We start from the raw sequence: 17603 nt of genomic DNA on the forward strand, positions 1-17603 counted from the left end.
GTACTCCTTAAAACTATGACTTTCTATCTAAATTTTTAGCTTTGACTTTTTTGAGATAATGGCCACCTTGAGTGTCCTTACAACATATGATGGCATTTTCAGTGTATTCATGACAAATGCATTGGTGGAAAGAAAACTTGTAGGCACTACATGCAAATCAAAGATTTAGTACTGGGGTAATTTTTATACTCTCTACAGTATGCCAAATATTAAAGCATTTGCCTCCATTCTCTCTGTATAGTTGAGTGAATTTACATTTTTCATAGGGACAAATCATACAAATACAGATAATTTTTATTATACTGGAATGGTCATTTGTATGAATGAAGGTTTTGAGTGAAAGATTTACGAGTAATAGAATTTTATTTTTGATGCTCTAATTCTAGTGAAATAGCCTTTTGATTGGCAAAGCACTCATTGTTCATGAAATTATTTGCTGCTAATCTAGTTTATGTTTTATTGTGACAATGTATTTAGACTAAAGATACCAATACAAAGTTTAGTCAAATGAAGCACTTGTTTCATTAAAAAAATTAAAGCAGGTTTGGCAGAAGAAAAGACAGACAAAATATTAAAAGTACTAAAGTTTGGCAGGAAAGTTTTAGAGACAAATATTGAAAGGATAAGGAAAATAAATATAAATGTTTTTGAAAATATAAAGAAGAAAATGCCTTTCATCTAATGTTGCATCTGCATGATATACAGGAAACCTTTACTGGAATATGCTTTTGGCCAGTAGCATTGGCTACTGTTGAACTTATTTATATTTACTTGTGTCAGTAAAAGAACACGTAGAATGATGCGATGTAATGAATTTTCCTTCTTAATAACTTGATTGAGTGAAGAAGTATTATTTTATTGAAATGAATAGAAGCGTTTTAGTAAGAGATACTTTTGCAAAGAATATGATGCTTATTATGATAGAGAATCTTGATATTTGATAATATATGCCAATTTAAAAAGTTTAATGAAAAAGTTAATAAAGACATCTAGTTATTTTTATTTTAAAATAAAATTGTTGTGGAAATATAGGATCTGCAAAAAGTATGTGTTGGTAAATTTTCTGTTGAAACACTTAAAAATGTTAATTTAATATTATAATTCATAAAGCAAAATGTGAAATAATAAAGTAGAATTTGAGGAAAGCCCAATAATGTAAAATAATATAATTCATTTGACTCTTAGTTTTTTTTTTTTTTTTTTTTGACTCTTAGTTTTAATGACTAGAATGAGAGCAGGAAAAAATAAGGACAGATCTATTTTCGTGTTTTTCTTCTGATAACCTATTAATAATTATAAATTAACTTTGAAGACATGCTAAAATATCCATTCCTTTTAAAACTGCAATTTGAGAAGTTTGGAAATAAATAAATGAAGACAACATAATGGATAGAAGGGAATTACAAAGTCTGAATAAATACCTCCCTCACGCCTCTTTTAGAGACTACGATTTGAAAAGTGAAGACAATTTTTAAAATACCACAATTAATCTGTTCACATATTGCTTTGTGTAGCCATTCTGCTGCCAGCTCAATTCTGGAAGCAAAAATCTCTCTCAAAAAGAACTGCTGTGACTTGAAAGAATTTGTGGTGCATAAAGCAAATTAAGAGAGGAAATAAGTTTTAAGTTTCAGAGATAGAAACCGCTAGATATTTGTCAAGAAAGAAGAAAGAGCTTGACAGTATGCTTGATGGTTTCTGATACTAACAGGATGTTCTAGACCAGTTATTTTGATGGTCTGCTCTAGGTAATGAACCTGAAATAAGTTCTAGGATGCACTGGAACTACTTTGTTTCCACATTCAATATGAAGAAAGATCTTGGCTAATTTTAGAAATAAAAATAATACTTTCTAGAGCTCTTTCTGTAATTGATTGGTTTGGGAAAAAAGGGTAAAATATTCACCTGAAAAAGAATAAATGATTCAGGGGTATTTCATTAAATGTTTTGAGAAAGTAACTTAGGAGAAAAAAACCCTCAGTTGTGCCATCGAGAATGGCCAGTTTTTCTATGATCCTGTCTTTGCTGCAATACCATTAAAATCTATAACACACAGTCTTAAATCAGCTTCTTTTTTACATTCTAAAGAAGGGCAAAGATTCAATGATAGTTATTATTGATTTTTTACACATTAGCACTCCTGGTGAACTTCTAAAAAATTCATGGTTTTGAGTTTTGTTTTTTATTTGTTTGAATTTGAAAATCTGATCCTTGAACAAGCAGCATCATCAAGGATATAGGTATTTGGTAATAATAAAGAAGAAAACTAATAATCTGAAATCCTCAATTTATTATTAGAATTTCTTCTAGCCAGCCACATTTAGGAAATGACTTTTATTTTTACAAATTTAATATTTTTGTTTGCTTTATCTTTCTACTATCAGCATTTAATGAGAGAAGGATTTAAAGATAAACAACTTATTAACACTTAAATAGGGTTAGAATATTGGTGCTATTAAAATCCTCCTTTGTAGCTTTGGTTACAGTAAGTTTTGCATTGTAATAATTATTTTTAATAATGAATATTTAATAATTACTTTTACAATGAGTTTCTAGATGAAGATATCTTGGTTATAACACAGGATTGATACTCCTTTCTCTGGAGATCAATGATTATATCGATTATCTTTCTCATTATCCTTTAACATTAATCTCAGCACTATTAGGTAAATGAAATATAGTAAGTAAATTCCTGTTTTTAGAAAAGTAATCTGGAATTAAACTATTATTCATCTTTTGTCCTCTGAGTTGTGGAATGTTAATTAGGGGCAAAGAATTTTTCATTCCTTAACTTGGTATAATTATTTTTGTCACTTTTTGGGCAGGCAGTATGTAGACTATTTTGGTAGCTGGGCTAAAGATATACAAAAGGAAAATAAAATCATATGGATTAGTTTTGAAAACCTTGAAAAATATACCGGTGGAAAATTATATTAACCTTAGGTGAATGTTTTTCCAAATAGATGAAGTAATTGAGAGCAGTGTGGTTAAGTAATTCTCCCACATGGTGCGAGTGTATAGCAAGAGAAAGAACTAAACCAAACCCTTCATACCACTGGCTTAGTATTTTTGTATATCTGCTAACCATATGTACATGAGAGAGAACACGCAATTTGTTTTAGGAATTCAGTAAGTACTCTGGAGAATAGAAAATTGTAGTAGATTTATGTTTTGATAGGTACTATTAATGTTCATGGGTTTTAGATAGCATGGAATAGTAAAAATTGTCCAATCTAGTTGATCAATCCTAGTTGATAACATAAATTACTCTTGTTCTTTCATCCTTGGTTTTCTCATCTATGAATAATGAAAAACTCAAACACGATGCATTTTTAAGTAGTTTCATCTCTATAGATGAATTGTTTCATGACTCTGATTATAGAAATGATAATTACTTAGTTTTTCTTTAACGATGACTGAACTCGATGAAATTGTCTCATGGTTTTTCTGTGGCCTACTTCAAAATAAATTAATAGGATATATGATACCTGTCCTTGGTTCTGCTATCTCATATAACTATTCATTGCAACCTAAAGAAATCATAATCACCACAATCTAGAAAGGGCCTTTTGCAGATTCAGGTGACATGATCAATACAGCTTTTGCTTGGTTAGTTTCCTTACTCCTCCCTTATAGATTGTTGTCTGTGTGTCATCTATAAACTGGCTAAAACATAGATGCATAAATGTGTGGTGTGAAATACACTGATTTTCTCTACTGAAAGCAATAACAATTGTTGATATTGTTGGCTCCTAGTTGAGACTAACACCACTGTGGTCTGTGAAAGGTGAGGATTTATAAAAAAATAAGGTTAGGGGAAAACAAAGGGATAACATTTGTAAAAATGTTCACATAGGAAGTTGTATGCAGAAATAAGAATTCATGACTCTTACAATCATTGGATATATCAGGCAGGCTATAAAACAGCATCTATTGGTATTGAATGGCAAGATTCAGTTAAAACCTTTTAAAATATTTTCTCTTATTAGAAAACTCCTAAAAAAAAAAAAAAAAAAAGAAAACTCCTAAAAATGAAATGTGCATAGTGATAAGAGTTTAAGGGCAGAATTATACTGTAGCATCACAAATAATTCTATTTGAAAGAAAAAAGGGCACCTATCTTAATTATTCTTATTTATGTTTTATCACAAACCATTTTAAATAAAATAGTTATAAATGCTGTTTTTAAAATAAAAAGCAGTAATGGTTAACATTGTTCATCATCTAAAGTTTCAGCCTGGTCCACCTTCAAATTACTCCTTTGTATATCCAACATGAATATTAATTGTTCTCAAAAAGTCTTTTGTAAAAAATAAACATCTTACTTTAATACGGTGATAATTTTAGTCAAATTTGCCTCATATATCTTCAAAGTAAAATTCAGTATAAAACAATGTGGCTTCTTTTATTTATGGTTTGTGGAATTAGTCTTATTTCCTTCTAGTTATATATAAATGACACATGTTTTGTATCATGTGTGTAAAGGGGTAACAGGAAATCAGTGGAGCCAAAAAAGTATGTAAGAAAGTATAACTAGGGAAATGTACTTCTCCAAAATACATCACCATTTGCTATGAATATTTGCTATGAATATTTCTGGTGCCATAGGCTAAATCTGAATAGTCTTGTTCAAAGAATGTGTAAATGTAAAAGATGATTTATGTGGCTGCTCTGTTTGATGCTTTATTCCAAGGCATAGTCACATAATTTATATTTCTCTCAGTTTTAATAAGACATATTCATTGTGATAAAAAATCTGCTAATTTGGAAATGTTTAGATAGTATTCTGCAGCTTTCCTAGGATAGGGCTGCAGTGTGTATGCTTCATCAGCCTGTGTTTTTTGGACCAATTTTGATAGCTTCAATTCCAGCTTATTTTCTGAATTGCCTGTCAATAAATTGAACTTGAGGATTGATTGGATCCAACAGGCCAAGAAATAAAATCTGAACGTAATGTGGCACAATTCTGCTCTTTTGGTCATTTTTTAATTCATTTTTTCATCCCATCTTTCCTTCCCATATCAAAACAAGTGTTATGCTTTGAATCACAGTCTCTAGGCCGAGTACTCAGTATAACTGATCCCCAGACATTTATGCAAAGGGGTGGAAAGAAGAGATGCTGCAGCTTACTGGCCATCTCCAGACATCCACACATCAAGAGGGATATTGGATGTCCATTCATTGGCTCTCTGGACCATCGGTTTCCCTCCACAAGTCTGGGATATTTAGTGATCCACTCCCGAGTCTTGGGTCACCTTTCCTTTCTACCTGCCACATTCTAAGGACTGGCTAAAAAGATCTGGAATCAGAATCTTCCTAGTTTGTCATCTTTAGTACTAACCATCAGTGTGATACTAAGCATCTGAATTCTATATCTGTTAGGAACAATACCAGCATGCATTATTTTAAGCATCTCACAGTAACCCTTTTCATTGAAGAATTGCCCATCAAGAAGAATTAAAATAGAATATGCTTAGAATCTAATTTCAAGAGTACTCAGTCCAATCAATCTATCCAAGTACTCTTAAAATGCCTAGTACTGTTCCAGGATTGGGACAGACCTGACAGGAGATTTTAAAGGAAATAGAGGATGCAGCATTAGGACTGTGGGAAGCTTTAAAAATGTACTTAGGGAGGGCTGTGAACTTTTAAAGCATGAACAGTCATTATGCCTTCTACCTGTAACTTGGGTTTTTAATTATGTTAATCGTAAAAAGGAACAAGACATTATAACTTTTTAAAAATATTTACTTTTCAGAAAATAGAAGGAATATCTTTCTTAAGGAAATCCATTATTTTTTAACTTAATGAAGATACAAATTTATGGCTTGATCTTTATTTTCTGTGATTTATTCTTGTGTCTTCTATTGGTAAGCCTTTCCCTTATCTCATTCAACATTATGCTCTTAAGGTAACAGATCTACTGCGGATAGATTGAAAATCTGTATCATAATTTTATAGCCTTTTTACTTTGAAGTCTTTTACCTCCATATCTACAGTTGTGCACTCTTGTGTAAGTTACCTCATAAAAAATATATTTTAGCTACATGTGGTGCTCTGGATCTTGTTTTATTTAGAAGAATCTTTAGCAGCTTTCTATAAAGGCTGTGTTTAACAGAAGTAAAGATTTATTTTTTTGTTGTTGGCTAAGTGTTCTTTCTCCCTACCAAATATTTTTCACACAGTAATAGCAGACCACTTTCTTCTCTTTCAGCCTTTTCAGCATGCTTATGGCAGCATAATTCAGTCTTTAATCGGTTTTTTACGATACTGACTTGGTAAAAAAATCACCTATCTGTCTTAAAGTAACTCTGAATATATGGTTTATTAGATTAAAAACCACGCTTACCTACATCCTGTAGTTGTTATGAGTCCATTGTATAGTCATAAAAATAGTTTAAGTTCACATTAAAGATGACTTTACTGTATTCAGAATTTTTAAATCATTACCAGTATTATTGATATCAGTGTTTCAAATGAAATAGTCTACATGCTTTAATCTAGAACAAAAAGTGACCTGATTTTTAAATTATTTTAATATTTAACACCTATTTTTTTTTCATGTCCTTGGCAAGTGTTGTGTGAGGTTTATGGGAATTGTACTATGTGTGGTCTTTTACTATTCATGCAATATTTTGTTGAATTGCCTTGTAATTTTCAAAAGAATTATCACTGAAACACTCTTTTTGAAAGGAACACACACAAAGCCAATGTACACTAGGAAATTGCATTTTCTGGGAAAGGAAGAGAATGAATCAACAAGTACTTTTTGGGTGCCTGTAAGCATTCAGACTTGAGCTATTACTCAGCATAACGCTGTGCTCGCCACTGGCTGCCCTGTAGTTTTCCATGGTTAGGTTGACCTTTATTACATGTATTAGGTCCTGACCTGTATGTTCTCCTCTTCCTTTTACCCTCCCACTATAGTACTCTTTTTAAACTCCTTATTCAAATTATTTTAATCTTCAAGTCTCAGTATTGTGCTGTATACACTCAGCATATCTACATTTCATTTAGTTTTATATTTCTTAAATTTGATGCCATTTATTCTGCTTGGGGAAAAACATGGAAATTATATTCATGGGTCATGGAATTAAATAATTCTGTCTTTATATGAATTCTGCTCCATCTTTTATCATCTTTGGGATCTTAGGCACACCTAATATCTCTGAGCTTCAGTTTCTTCATATGTAGAATTGGGCTAAATACATATTTCATTAGGATCGCTAGGATTATGTGAGTATTATATGATGATTTTGTGGGGTTGTCATTACGGGATGCAGGTTTCTCTACTAATATAAATACATGCCAATAATAGTGGAGTGGATGATTTAGTACTATTTTATGTGTCCATCAGTAAATTTCTATTGCTCCCTGACCAGACCTTACCTTTTCAAACACCCTTTACCATATGTATTGGTGTTTCCCATGGATACCACTGAACTGAGTAGCCTTGTCATCTGCCTTGTCAGCACCTTTTCCCCACCGCCCCCCCTCCCCTCCAATGAGTGTTTCCCCATCGAGATCCTGAATGCTGGGGTTGTAAATATATAGAAATTAAATGCTTCTGCTTTTTTTTCTTTCTCCTGGGCTAGTTCTGCTAGTCAGCAGAGGAAGATGAGAATTATATCTGTAGTGTGATTCATTTGGCAAATAGTAGTGATGTTGCAACATGTGTACTTAAGGTTGGGAGGATTTAAAATACCTTGTTACCATTTCTGAGAAGTAAAGAAAGCCTGTGGAGACCAAATTAAAGCTTTCTGGTGATTTGTGTGGGCCTAATACAATCAGAGAAGTAAATAAGGCACTGAGTCATAACTAAATGGGATTCAGTTGTAGGGAGGCATAATGTTGTAGATGAGCAATATATGTGGAGGTCAGATATAGACATAAATTCAAGGAAAACTTCATGCTTTAAGAGATGCATCATCTCTAGTATTTTGAGTTTATTTCAGAAATGATTGTATAAAAGGTTGTCTTTTTATGTTCTGCACATTTTCATTTCAACTATGATGGGCAAATATTTACTCTAGAAACTTTGTTATTGGTTTCTTGACTTCTCAGTACTATTCTTCTTCAATAATACATGATATCATGTTATTTCTCAGGAATTCATGCATCATTTCAAGACATATTTGCTTTTTGTTCTTTGGTAGACTAATACAATATGATGGTAAGATTGGCTACGCTCATTCCATAAGATATATTTTAAAATATAGAAAATATAGAAAAGACTTAACATGTCTATTATAAATGAGAAATATATTCCAAAGAGGAAAATAAATGTTTCTTAAAATATATTATTTTGTGGGGGAAAAGTTATATAAAACAAAGTCAGAAATAATACTATTATACAGACTGTTTTTGAATAGAATGACTTCAAATATTCAATAATAATCTTTGTACTTTACTTTTGAATTAATACTTCTGAAAGGTAAATAATACTTTGGGATAGTCCTGAGTCCTTATTCATGTTATTAAAACTGAGCAAGATGTAGAGAACTGAGGTAATAGAAAGTAACTAGGGGATTTTAAAAAGAGAAACATTCTTACTGGTCAAAGAATAAGAAACTGACATATCAGCTTCATTCTACCTTCTTCCAAATCCTGTATTCATTCTGTTACATTGACTTGTTAATAACTTTTATTATTTGTAAATAAAGATTTCATCTTTTATTCACTTTTGAATTTCTCAGTATTTTGCCCCATTTAAAGGAGATTTATCTCCATATTAACCTACTATATATATATATATATATATATATATATATATATATATGGTGTGTGTATATATATATATATATATATATATTTACCCACCTACACATACATCCATACACATGTGTATATTAAACATATACATTATATACCATATGTATATATATGCCGTGTATGTATAACATATACACTATGTATACTAATTTTATCAGACACTGTTTTTTTGGTATTCTTTCGGTATTGATTCATGCCTTTCAATGGAACAATTTATTTTTTTATTTTTAATTTTAGTGTACAATGTTTGTTAAAATGGAACAGGGAAGATTTGATCTCAGGCCAGAATTCCCTGAGGGCACAGAGAGATCACCAGTTGATACTTACTTTCTTTGGAAATTGGTTAAAGTTTAAATAAGAGAAGGGTTGACCAACTGTCAGAAGACTATGAATTACCAAGAACAATTCATTATTCTTTCAAAATTTAAAATCATAATTGTTCACTTATGTATAAGATACTTTAATATACTGACTGTGCACTAACCATTAGGAGTTTATATAAATGAATGAGACAAATTTAACTGAGCCACCCAAGGAATTTATAATCTAATAAGAAGATATACAAAAAGAGCCAAACAAGAAAATAACTTATTTTTTTAGTGGAAAAGAGTCATATAAAAGAAAATAAATAATAATATGATAGAAAATAACAGATGGAGTGTGTGTTTCTGTGTGTGTGATTTAAAACCAGGAGTTTATTTTTGATTATAGAAGACACAAAAAAGTAACATTTAAGTTAAGATTTAAGGCTTCAGAGTAGCCAGCAATGCAAAGAGGAAATTTCTGGCAATTGCATATGGGAAAACCATTTGGAAGCATTGGCTTTCTGTATTTGAGGGATGAGATTATTTTTGAATTCTCAAGTTTTTAATCTGTTGCTTTACAAATGTTTATTTTCATCATCAAAGTCCTTATTTGCTGAGTAACACTGCTACTCATGAGTTTTTTTTTTTTTTTTTTTTTTTACCCAAATCTGCTTTAGTTTTTCCCTTCAGAAATGAAGTATGTTCCCAAGGGAAGACTGGTATATCCTGAAGATTCACTGACATCTGGGTATGGAGATGTCATTTCTGGATCTTTCTTGGATTTGAAATTCACATTTCTGTAACTCTAATTTTGAATATAGTTGAAGCAACATTTAGGCCTTTCATGTAAATGTTATTCTAAAGAAAAAGAAATTAAATTAAATGAAACAAAACAAAGGAAGAAAGAATTTTACTCAGTTTTCCTGGTCTTGTAATACAGAGTAATGTAGAGATATATGTAATCTAAAACTTGGGAAGAATTATTTTATGGCTTTTTTTTTTTTATAGGGGAGGGGAGGGAAGGGAGGGAAGGGGGGGGAAGGGGGGCCAGCCCCGCGCGCCTCCTATTTTATGGCTTTTATAGTTGTTTTACATTCTGACAAAAGAGCTTCCTTTGAAAAGTCCACTACTGACAAGTAACATTTCCTTACTATATCCCATGAACTAATCCCCTAATCTTTCTACTGCCTTATAAACTATAGTTACTATTCTTATTAGCATTTGCCAATGAGGAAACTGAGTTGCACCTAGGTTAGGTAACTTGTCATACCTGAAACCTTTAGAATAGTGTCTAGAACATTCTGATTTCTGTTGAAGTTTTCCATTTGGAAGTTTCAGGTATGCTATCAGTGGGAGGGAGAATGAGGTCAAGGTATTTATATACTATTTCCTGTGTAAGGTTACCTTGGGTTGGCTGTGAACCTTACACAAAAGTCCTTCTTTTCTGAAGGCAGTCTGCTCTACATCACTCTCATTCTCATTCAGAAACCTACAGATTCCTCTCCTATCTACCCTTTGGACCTGTACTGGTTACCACTCACTGCTACAAGCTTTGAACTCTTGGACTAGCCTTCATGTTCCTGCTATACTATACCCACACCTGTGTCATTCACCTTTTCAAAAAATAAAGTCTTCTCAAATTATCTTATTTCAAATGGCCTTTTTTTTTTTTCTACTGGGATTTTAACTGCTATCACTGTTAACTACTATACTATACTATACTATATTATACTATACTATACTATACTATATTATACTATACTATACTATACTACTGTGTAGAAGCGCTAATCTTAGCTCATTCTTAATGATTTGATGATTTGGCCAGTCCAGTCAGGAAGTGCTATGACCTGTTGGAATGTATTACTCAGACTTAATGCTATACATCGTATTATAAAACTTAAAACTCCTCACACAGACCTTTAATTTCTGTCTTTTATGAGCTGAAATCTTAATGTCCTAATAGGTATTTTAACAGTGCAAAAAAGGCTGATTTGATGTTAAGGATGTTCAGTGGCAATATCCCTGCAGAAAAGCACTAGGTTTGAACAGAAACAGGACTGATACCCAAATAGTTACTCCACAGCATAGTTGAGTGACCACTCTTTAAGTAAATATTATTATTTTAACTTAAAATGATATGGCAAATGGAACCATCTTTATTAACTAATGTTCCAGTTATATATACTAAAATGTCTCTGAACATCGTCAACTATGATTAAGGCTGTTGATGAACCATTTGTTTACAAATTCTTGAATATCTTGTTCCATTTTCTACAGAGAAATTTTTCCCTGTATCTTTCTTTTATTCTATTCATTCCTTTTCTTGAAATCTAGACTCCTCATTAAGATGCTAGGGAAACACAGAACAAAACAAAACAAAACCTACTTTATTGTTAGACAAATTGCATGGCCAAGGTTTTTTGTTATCTAGTAACTTATAAAGAGTAATAAGGGGAAGCTAACAAGTTCTAAAAACACTGTTTTGCATGTTATCTTTTCTGTTTTCCAGACTCATGGTTTAATAGATACTAATGGAGAGTAAGTGGTCAAATAGCAAGCAGCAGAACTGAAGGAAAAGTAGGAAGGTCCAGAAAAGTATGACTGGCATTATAAGATCTTTGATTCCCTCATCCATCTAACATTATTCAGCATCCCAATACATGGTAGTGTAGTAGAATTACACTAGTAGTGTAAAGAACATAGAGGTGACTTAAGAGCATTCTGCTTTTTCAAGGAGCTTTAAGCTACTAACGAAGATTAAATATATGTGTATAGATAGCATAATTACTAGGTAGTAGTTTCATGCAAAATAGCAAGTTCAGTAGATAATAAGATTGTTTACAACCAGGGATGGTGAGTTGGGGGAGAAGGTAAAAAAGAAATAAAAGAGAAAACTAGTAAGCTATGTTTTCTGCCCTGAAAAGAGAAAAAGATCTAATCAAAGAAGCAGACTGTTCAAAAATATGTCTTTGTGACTGTGAAAAATGTACGTGGGGTGGCGTGAGGAGTGCACTGGAAATGAAAACATCAGGCCAAAAGGACAACAATGTTAACTTTTCTGTCAGGGTCATTATCCTGTTCCCAGTTTCAAGGTCACCTCTTTCCGAAACCAGTGGTAGAAAAGTGGATTCAACGTGGAGAAAATCATTGCTCATCAAGTAAAATTTAAACATTAATAAGGACATTAATAAAGACATTAGGCTTCATATTGCAACATCTTAGAATTTCTTTTAAAATACAGCAAAAGTACTGAAAATGATTTGAGCTCAAAGATACTTCTTCAGAGGTACAAAACCTCCCTGTGTTTAAGAGCAAGTGGTATTTTAAGAATAATTATTTCACATCTACAGAAGAGTAATTGCTTTTCACATTAAAGAAAGATATGAGCACCAAAGTTTTGTAATATAAAAAGTGTTATGTGTGTGTATTAACTAGTACCCTCAAAGGATTGTTACTATGCATTTAACATTGGGTGCAATAACTCTGTGTCATGGCACTGTGCACTTACATGAAAACATTGTTTCCTAAGTGAGTTGGACAGAGTTTTTATATGCAGAGTTTATGATTATGATCTTTTTCCCTTTAAGTGAGATAGTTAATATTTTAAATTAAGTTTTTATTGATTTGATTATTAAAAAGTGGCCAATGAAGCTTGTTTATCTGAATGAAAAAGTCCTCTGGAATCTGTGCAAACCTGTGCAAACAATCTATTCATTGTTTGTTAATTATTGATTCATTTATTCTTTCATCTAAGTAGACATTGGGAGCTTATAATTTTCAAAAAACTAAACTAAGTATTGAAAGAGATACCAAGATTCATCAGTGTGGTTTCTAGCTTTAAGAATCTTATGTTTAAAAATAAATAAATAAATAAAAATAAAAAAAATCTTATGTTTAGTAAGTAATGGGCATAAATTAAATTAACATGGATATAAACATCATAACATAAAGTACAATAAATTATAAAATCCTGAATTTTCAGTAAAGATGAAGTTGTTACAGAACTTTGAGGAGTACTGGTATTAGTTTCCTACCTTGCTTTTCCTTCTTCACTTACTGCTGGAGATACCTGTTTGTTTCCTGCGTGTTCAATGTGACCCCAATATTTGGTACCAAATGTAACAGTCCATTTGAGGTAATTTAGCATCATCTCAGATTTGTTGCAACCTTGCCATTGTTACTAATCTGTTTACTCCATTAATTCAGCAAGTATTTACTGAATGTCTAGTATGAGCCAGGAATTATTCCAAGAACTCATGGTATAGTAGTAAATACACAAATATCCTGCTTTCTTGGAATGCATATTCCAGTTGAGGGAACAACCAAATAATATAGACAACTTGAGATTGAAGAGTTGGTATGAAGATTTTAAAAAATGAAGCAGCATTAGTGGTATAGAAATGCTGAAGTAGAATGGTCAGGAAAAGAGCTCTCTGAGAAGACTTTTGAGCAGGCACTGGAAAGATAAAAGGGAACAAGAGATGTCACTATCTGGAGAAAGCCGAGTGTGTAACAAATTCTGGTAATAGTATTAGTAACTGGAATTCTTCTATCATCTGAGGACACGTGAATACCTACTTTTCATTAACTGCATAAGTATTTTATCTTTGTGAGTATCTGTTAACTTTTTGGCCAGTACTCATAGTCAATTATGTCTTCAGTCCCTGCCTTATTTTTGTAAATTTGTTGAAATTAAAGTCCTTTATTTGAATTTCAGCCCTAACATTGATATTCAGGCACCATTTTCTACACACTACACATTCAGCCTGTCTGATATTTTCATTGTGTGGACAAACCCTGTCATCAAGACTGAGAAGAGTCAATGTACTTGCTAGTTACTTAAGCGTTCTCTCTTCACTATTAACAATTTATTGTGGATTATTGCTATTATCTGTTATCATAATATGAATAAACTCTTCTCACTCACTGTATTAAATTTTTTAAAATAGATTCTTCTCTTCCACAGTAGCACAGTTTTAGCTGGGTCCATCGCCTCCCCAGAGAGGATGGTATTTCCCAGTTTTCCTTACAGTTAGCGGAAGGCCAGTGGATTGTGAGTGGAAACATGGGCAATTTGAAAGTCATTTCCAATTTAAAAATAAGTTACTTGTCCTCGACTAACACTCCCCACCACTTTCAGTGACCTGGAATATTGACCCAGCTTTGACCGTGCAGATAGGACAATACGCTAGAGGTTTCAGAGCTGCAAAATGGAAGTAACTGGGCTCCCCTGTAGAGTAGAGCTGCTCTGGGAGGACTACTATGTGTGAGAGAAACTCACCTCTATTATTTTAGAGCCTACCCTATTTGGGTTGTCATTGTTCCAGTAGGTTAAACATTAGTGTAACAATTATACAGGCCTCTCTAAACTTCTCACTAAATGAAACAGATCTCCCACTGCACCTACTAGCCTAATAAGGATTTCCAGTGTTGCAGACCCAGATACTCCACTTCTATTTTTTCCCACCACAGGGGTGGTGGTTTTCCTTTTTATTGCTCTTCTGCTGCCGCCACTGTTGCTCCTTCTCTTCCTCCTCCAACAGCTATTTTCAGGTATAATTTTACAGACCATAAAATCTATCTATTTTAAATGTACAATTCAATTATTAGTAGTAAATTTACAGAATTGTGTAACCATCATGAAAATCTAACTTTAGAATATTTCTATCACCAATAAAATTCCTCATGCCCATTTGCAATCAATCAAATCCTATTCCCACAGCACTCCCAACCACAAATTTGTTTCTAAAGACTTACCTTTTTTTGGCATTTCATATACATGACATTAGAAAGTATGTAGTCTTGTGTGTCTGACATCTTTCACTTTGAGTGAAATTATTATGTTTATCCAAGTTGTACTATGTAGTAAGAATGTGTTTCTTCTAATGATGAATGGTATTCCATCATAGAGATGTCACATTTTGTTTTTCCATTCACAATTTCACAAATGTTGGATTGTTTCCACTTTTATACTATTACTTAAAAAAGTGCTGCGATGGCTATTTATGTAAAAGTTATTATATGGAGTTCTAATTTTCATTTTGTGTCTTGGTCTGCTCAGGCTGCCATAACAATTTACCAAGACTAGTTGGCTTAATGAACAGAAATGAATTTTCTCACAGTTCTCAGCACCAAGTTGAAAGTGCCAGTACAGTTGGTGTCTGTTGAAAACTTCCCTTGGGTTGCAGATAACTGCCTTCTCACTGTATGCTCACATGATTTCTTTGTGTGCAGCAAATTTCTGGTATCCTTTCTTACAAAGACACATCCTTTTCTATCAGGGCGCCACCCTTATGACCTCATTTAACCTCAGTTGCTTCAATAGAGGTCCTGTCCCAAAATGCAGCCACATGGAGGTGTTTAGGGATTCAAAATTCAGATTTTGGGGGGACAGGAACATTCAATTCAAAACACTTTTCTTAGATAGATACCTAGTGAAGGAAAGGAATTGTTCAGTCATATGGTAAAATAATGTTGAACTTCTTAAGTAACTGCATGACTGTTTTCCAAAATGACTATTCAGTTTTATATTCCCAGTAGCTGTGTATGAGGGTTTCAGTTTCTTCACTGGTCAATTTTGTGAAACACATGTTGTGGTATCTAATTAAGGTTTTAATTTATATTTTTCTAATTATTAGTGCTATTAAGTATCTTTTCCTGTGCTTATTGGCTATCTATCATCTATCTATATCTATATCTATCTATCTATCTATCTATCTATCTATCATCTATCATCTATCTTTTCTTTAATGAAGTATTTGTTGAAATCTTATGTATACTTTAAATTACATTTTCAACTTCCTATTAAACTTTAAATATTCTTTGCATATTCTTGAGAAATTATTTTTATCAGCTAAATGATTTGCAGTTTCTTCTCCAAGTCTTTCTTATCCATTTTTCTTAAAGGTCCCTTTCGAAGTGCAAATTTTTATTTGTTGAAGTCCAGTTTATCAGTTTTTTTTCTTCTAAGTAACTCGCTTTTGGCACTAACTATATCGAAGATCTCTCTGAATAATCTTTTTTTAATATTTTATTTATTTATTATGAGAGACACAGAGAGAAAGAGAGAAGCAGAGACACAGGCAGAGGGAGAAGCAGGCTCCATGCAGGGAGCCCGACATGGGACTCGATCCCAGGTCTCCAGAATCACACCCTGGGCCAGAAGGCAGACGCTCAACCACTGAGCCACCCAGGCATCCCCTCTCTGAATAATCTAAAGTCAGTGTAATTTGTTTTCTTTTCTATTCTCAAAATTTTTACATATTGAGCTTTTATATTTAGATTTGGGAGCAATTTGTGTTAATATTTGAGGCATGCGAGTATACAATTTGCCTAGCACTATTTCATGGAAAAATCATTGTTTCCCCCATTTCATAGCCTTGGCATCTTTGTTGAAACAATTGACCATAAAAATAAGGGTTTATTTATGAACTCTCAGTCTTGGTCAGTTGATATAGGTGCCTGTCCTTATGCCAGTAACACATTGTGGCTTTATAGTTAGTTTTGAAATTGAGAAATGTGAATTTTCCTTTTTTTTTTTTTTTTTTTCAGACTTACATTTGACTATTCAGTCCATCCCATTTTCTTATGTTAGATTAGGATCAACTTTAAATTTCTTCATAATAGCCTGCTGGGAAATTGGTGAGGATTATTGAATCTATAGATCAATTTGAAGAAGATTGCCATCTTGATAATATTGTTTTCTCTTTTATGAATTAGATCCACTTAAATATTATTTTTCTATTATTTGCTGGTCTTCACTCTACAAGGCTACACTTTTCATTTATTATTTGGGATTGTATTCATATTTTTGGATTTTATTCATTTTGATGATATCGTGAGTGGAATCGTTTCCTGAATTTTATTATCAGATTGTTCTACATACACACACACACATATATTTTTATGTATATACTGATTTGGTCATCTATGATCTTAATGAACTCAATTATTTGTTCTAGAAGTTTTTCATGTATCCTTTGGGATTTCTTTACAAACAAAGAGTTTTAATCCTTTCTTTCTTCTAATCCACTTTCTAAAATGGATGTCTTTTAATGTTTTTGTTCTCTCCTGATTGCCCTGGCTAGACCCTCTAGTGCAGGGTTGAATAGAACTTTGAGTGGAGAAAACCTTTTCTTTTTCCAGTCTCAGATGGAAAACATTTAGTGATTCATATTTGAGTATATGGTTAACTATACGTTTTCAATATATTTCTTTATCTTGTTGAGGAAATTGATGGGATTTACAGGAGTTTATCAGGTCCCACTATGACAAGACCCAGATCTCCTTGTCAAATTTCTTGCTAGTCTTCTGGTGTGTTGCTTGATCAAATATGTATTGCAATCTCAGGTTTGCAAAGATGATGACCTTCCTCGACTGCTTGATACTAAGATGATTATCATTTTCTATGAAACCCCTAAGTACGATTTTTCCCATATACTACTCTGAACCAAATAATTCCTCCTGGCATGAAGCTTTTGGTTTTCATATCTTTTTCCTTGCCTGTTAAAACTATCTTTTTAA

The 17603-nt window shown here is 32.5% G+C and overlaps 1 protein-coding gene across 3 annotated transcripts in view; it reads left to right on the forward strand.

The window, feature by feature from the left end:
- Positions 1–17603, forward strand: part of GRID2 (glutamate ionotropic receptor delta type subunit 2) — a 1464312-nt gene that overhangs the window by 297573 nt on the left and 1149136 nt on the right. The window lies entirely within an intron of this gene.

Source organism: Canis aureus, chromosome 33 (genome assembly GCF_053574225.1).
Source record: "Canis aureus isolate CA01 chromosome 33, VMU_Caureus_v.1.0, whole genome shotgun sequence".
In the NCBI taxonomy this organism is placed as follows: domain Eukaryota; kingdom Metazoa; phylum Chordata; class Mammalia; order Carnivora; family Canidae; genus Canis; species Canis aureus.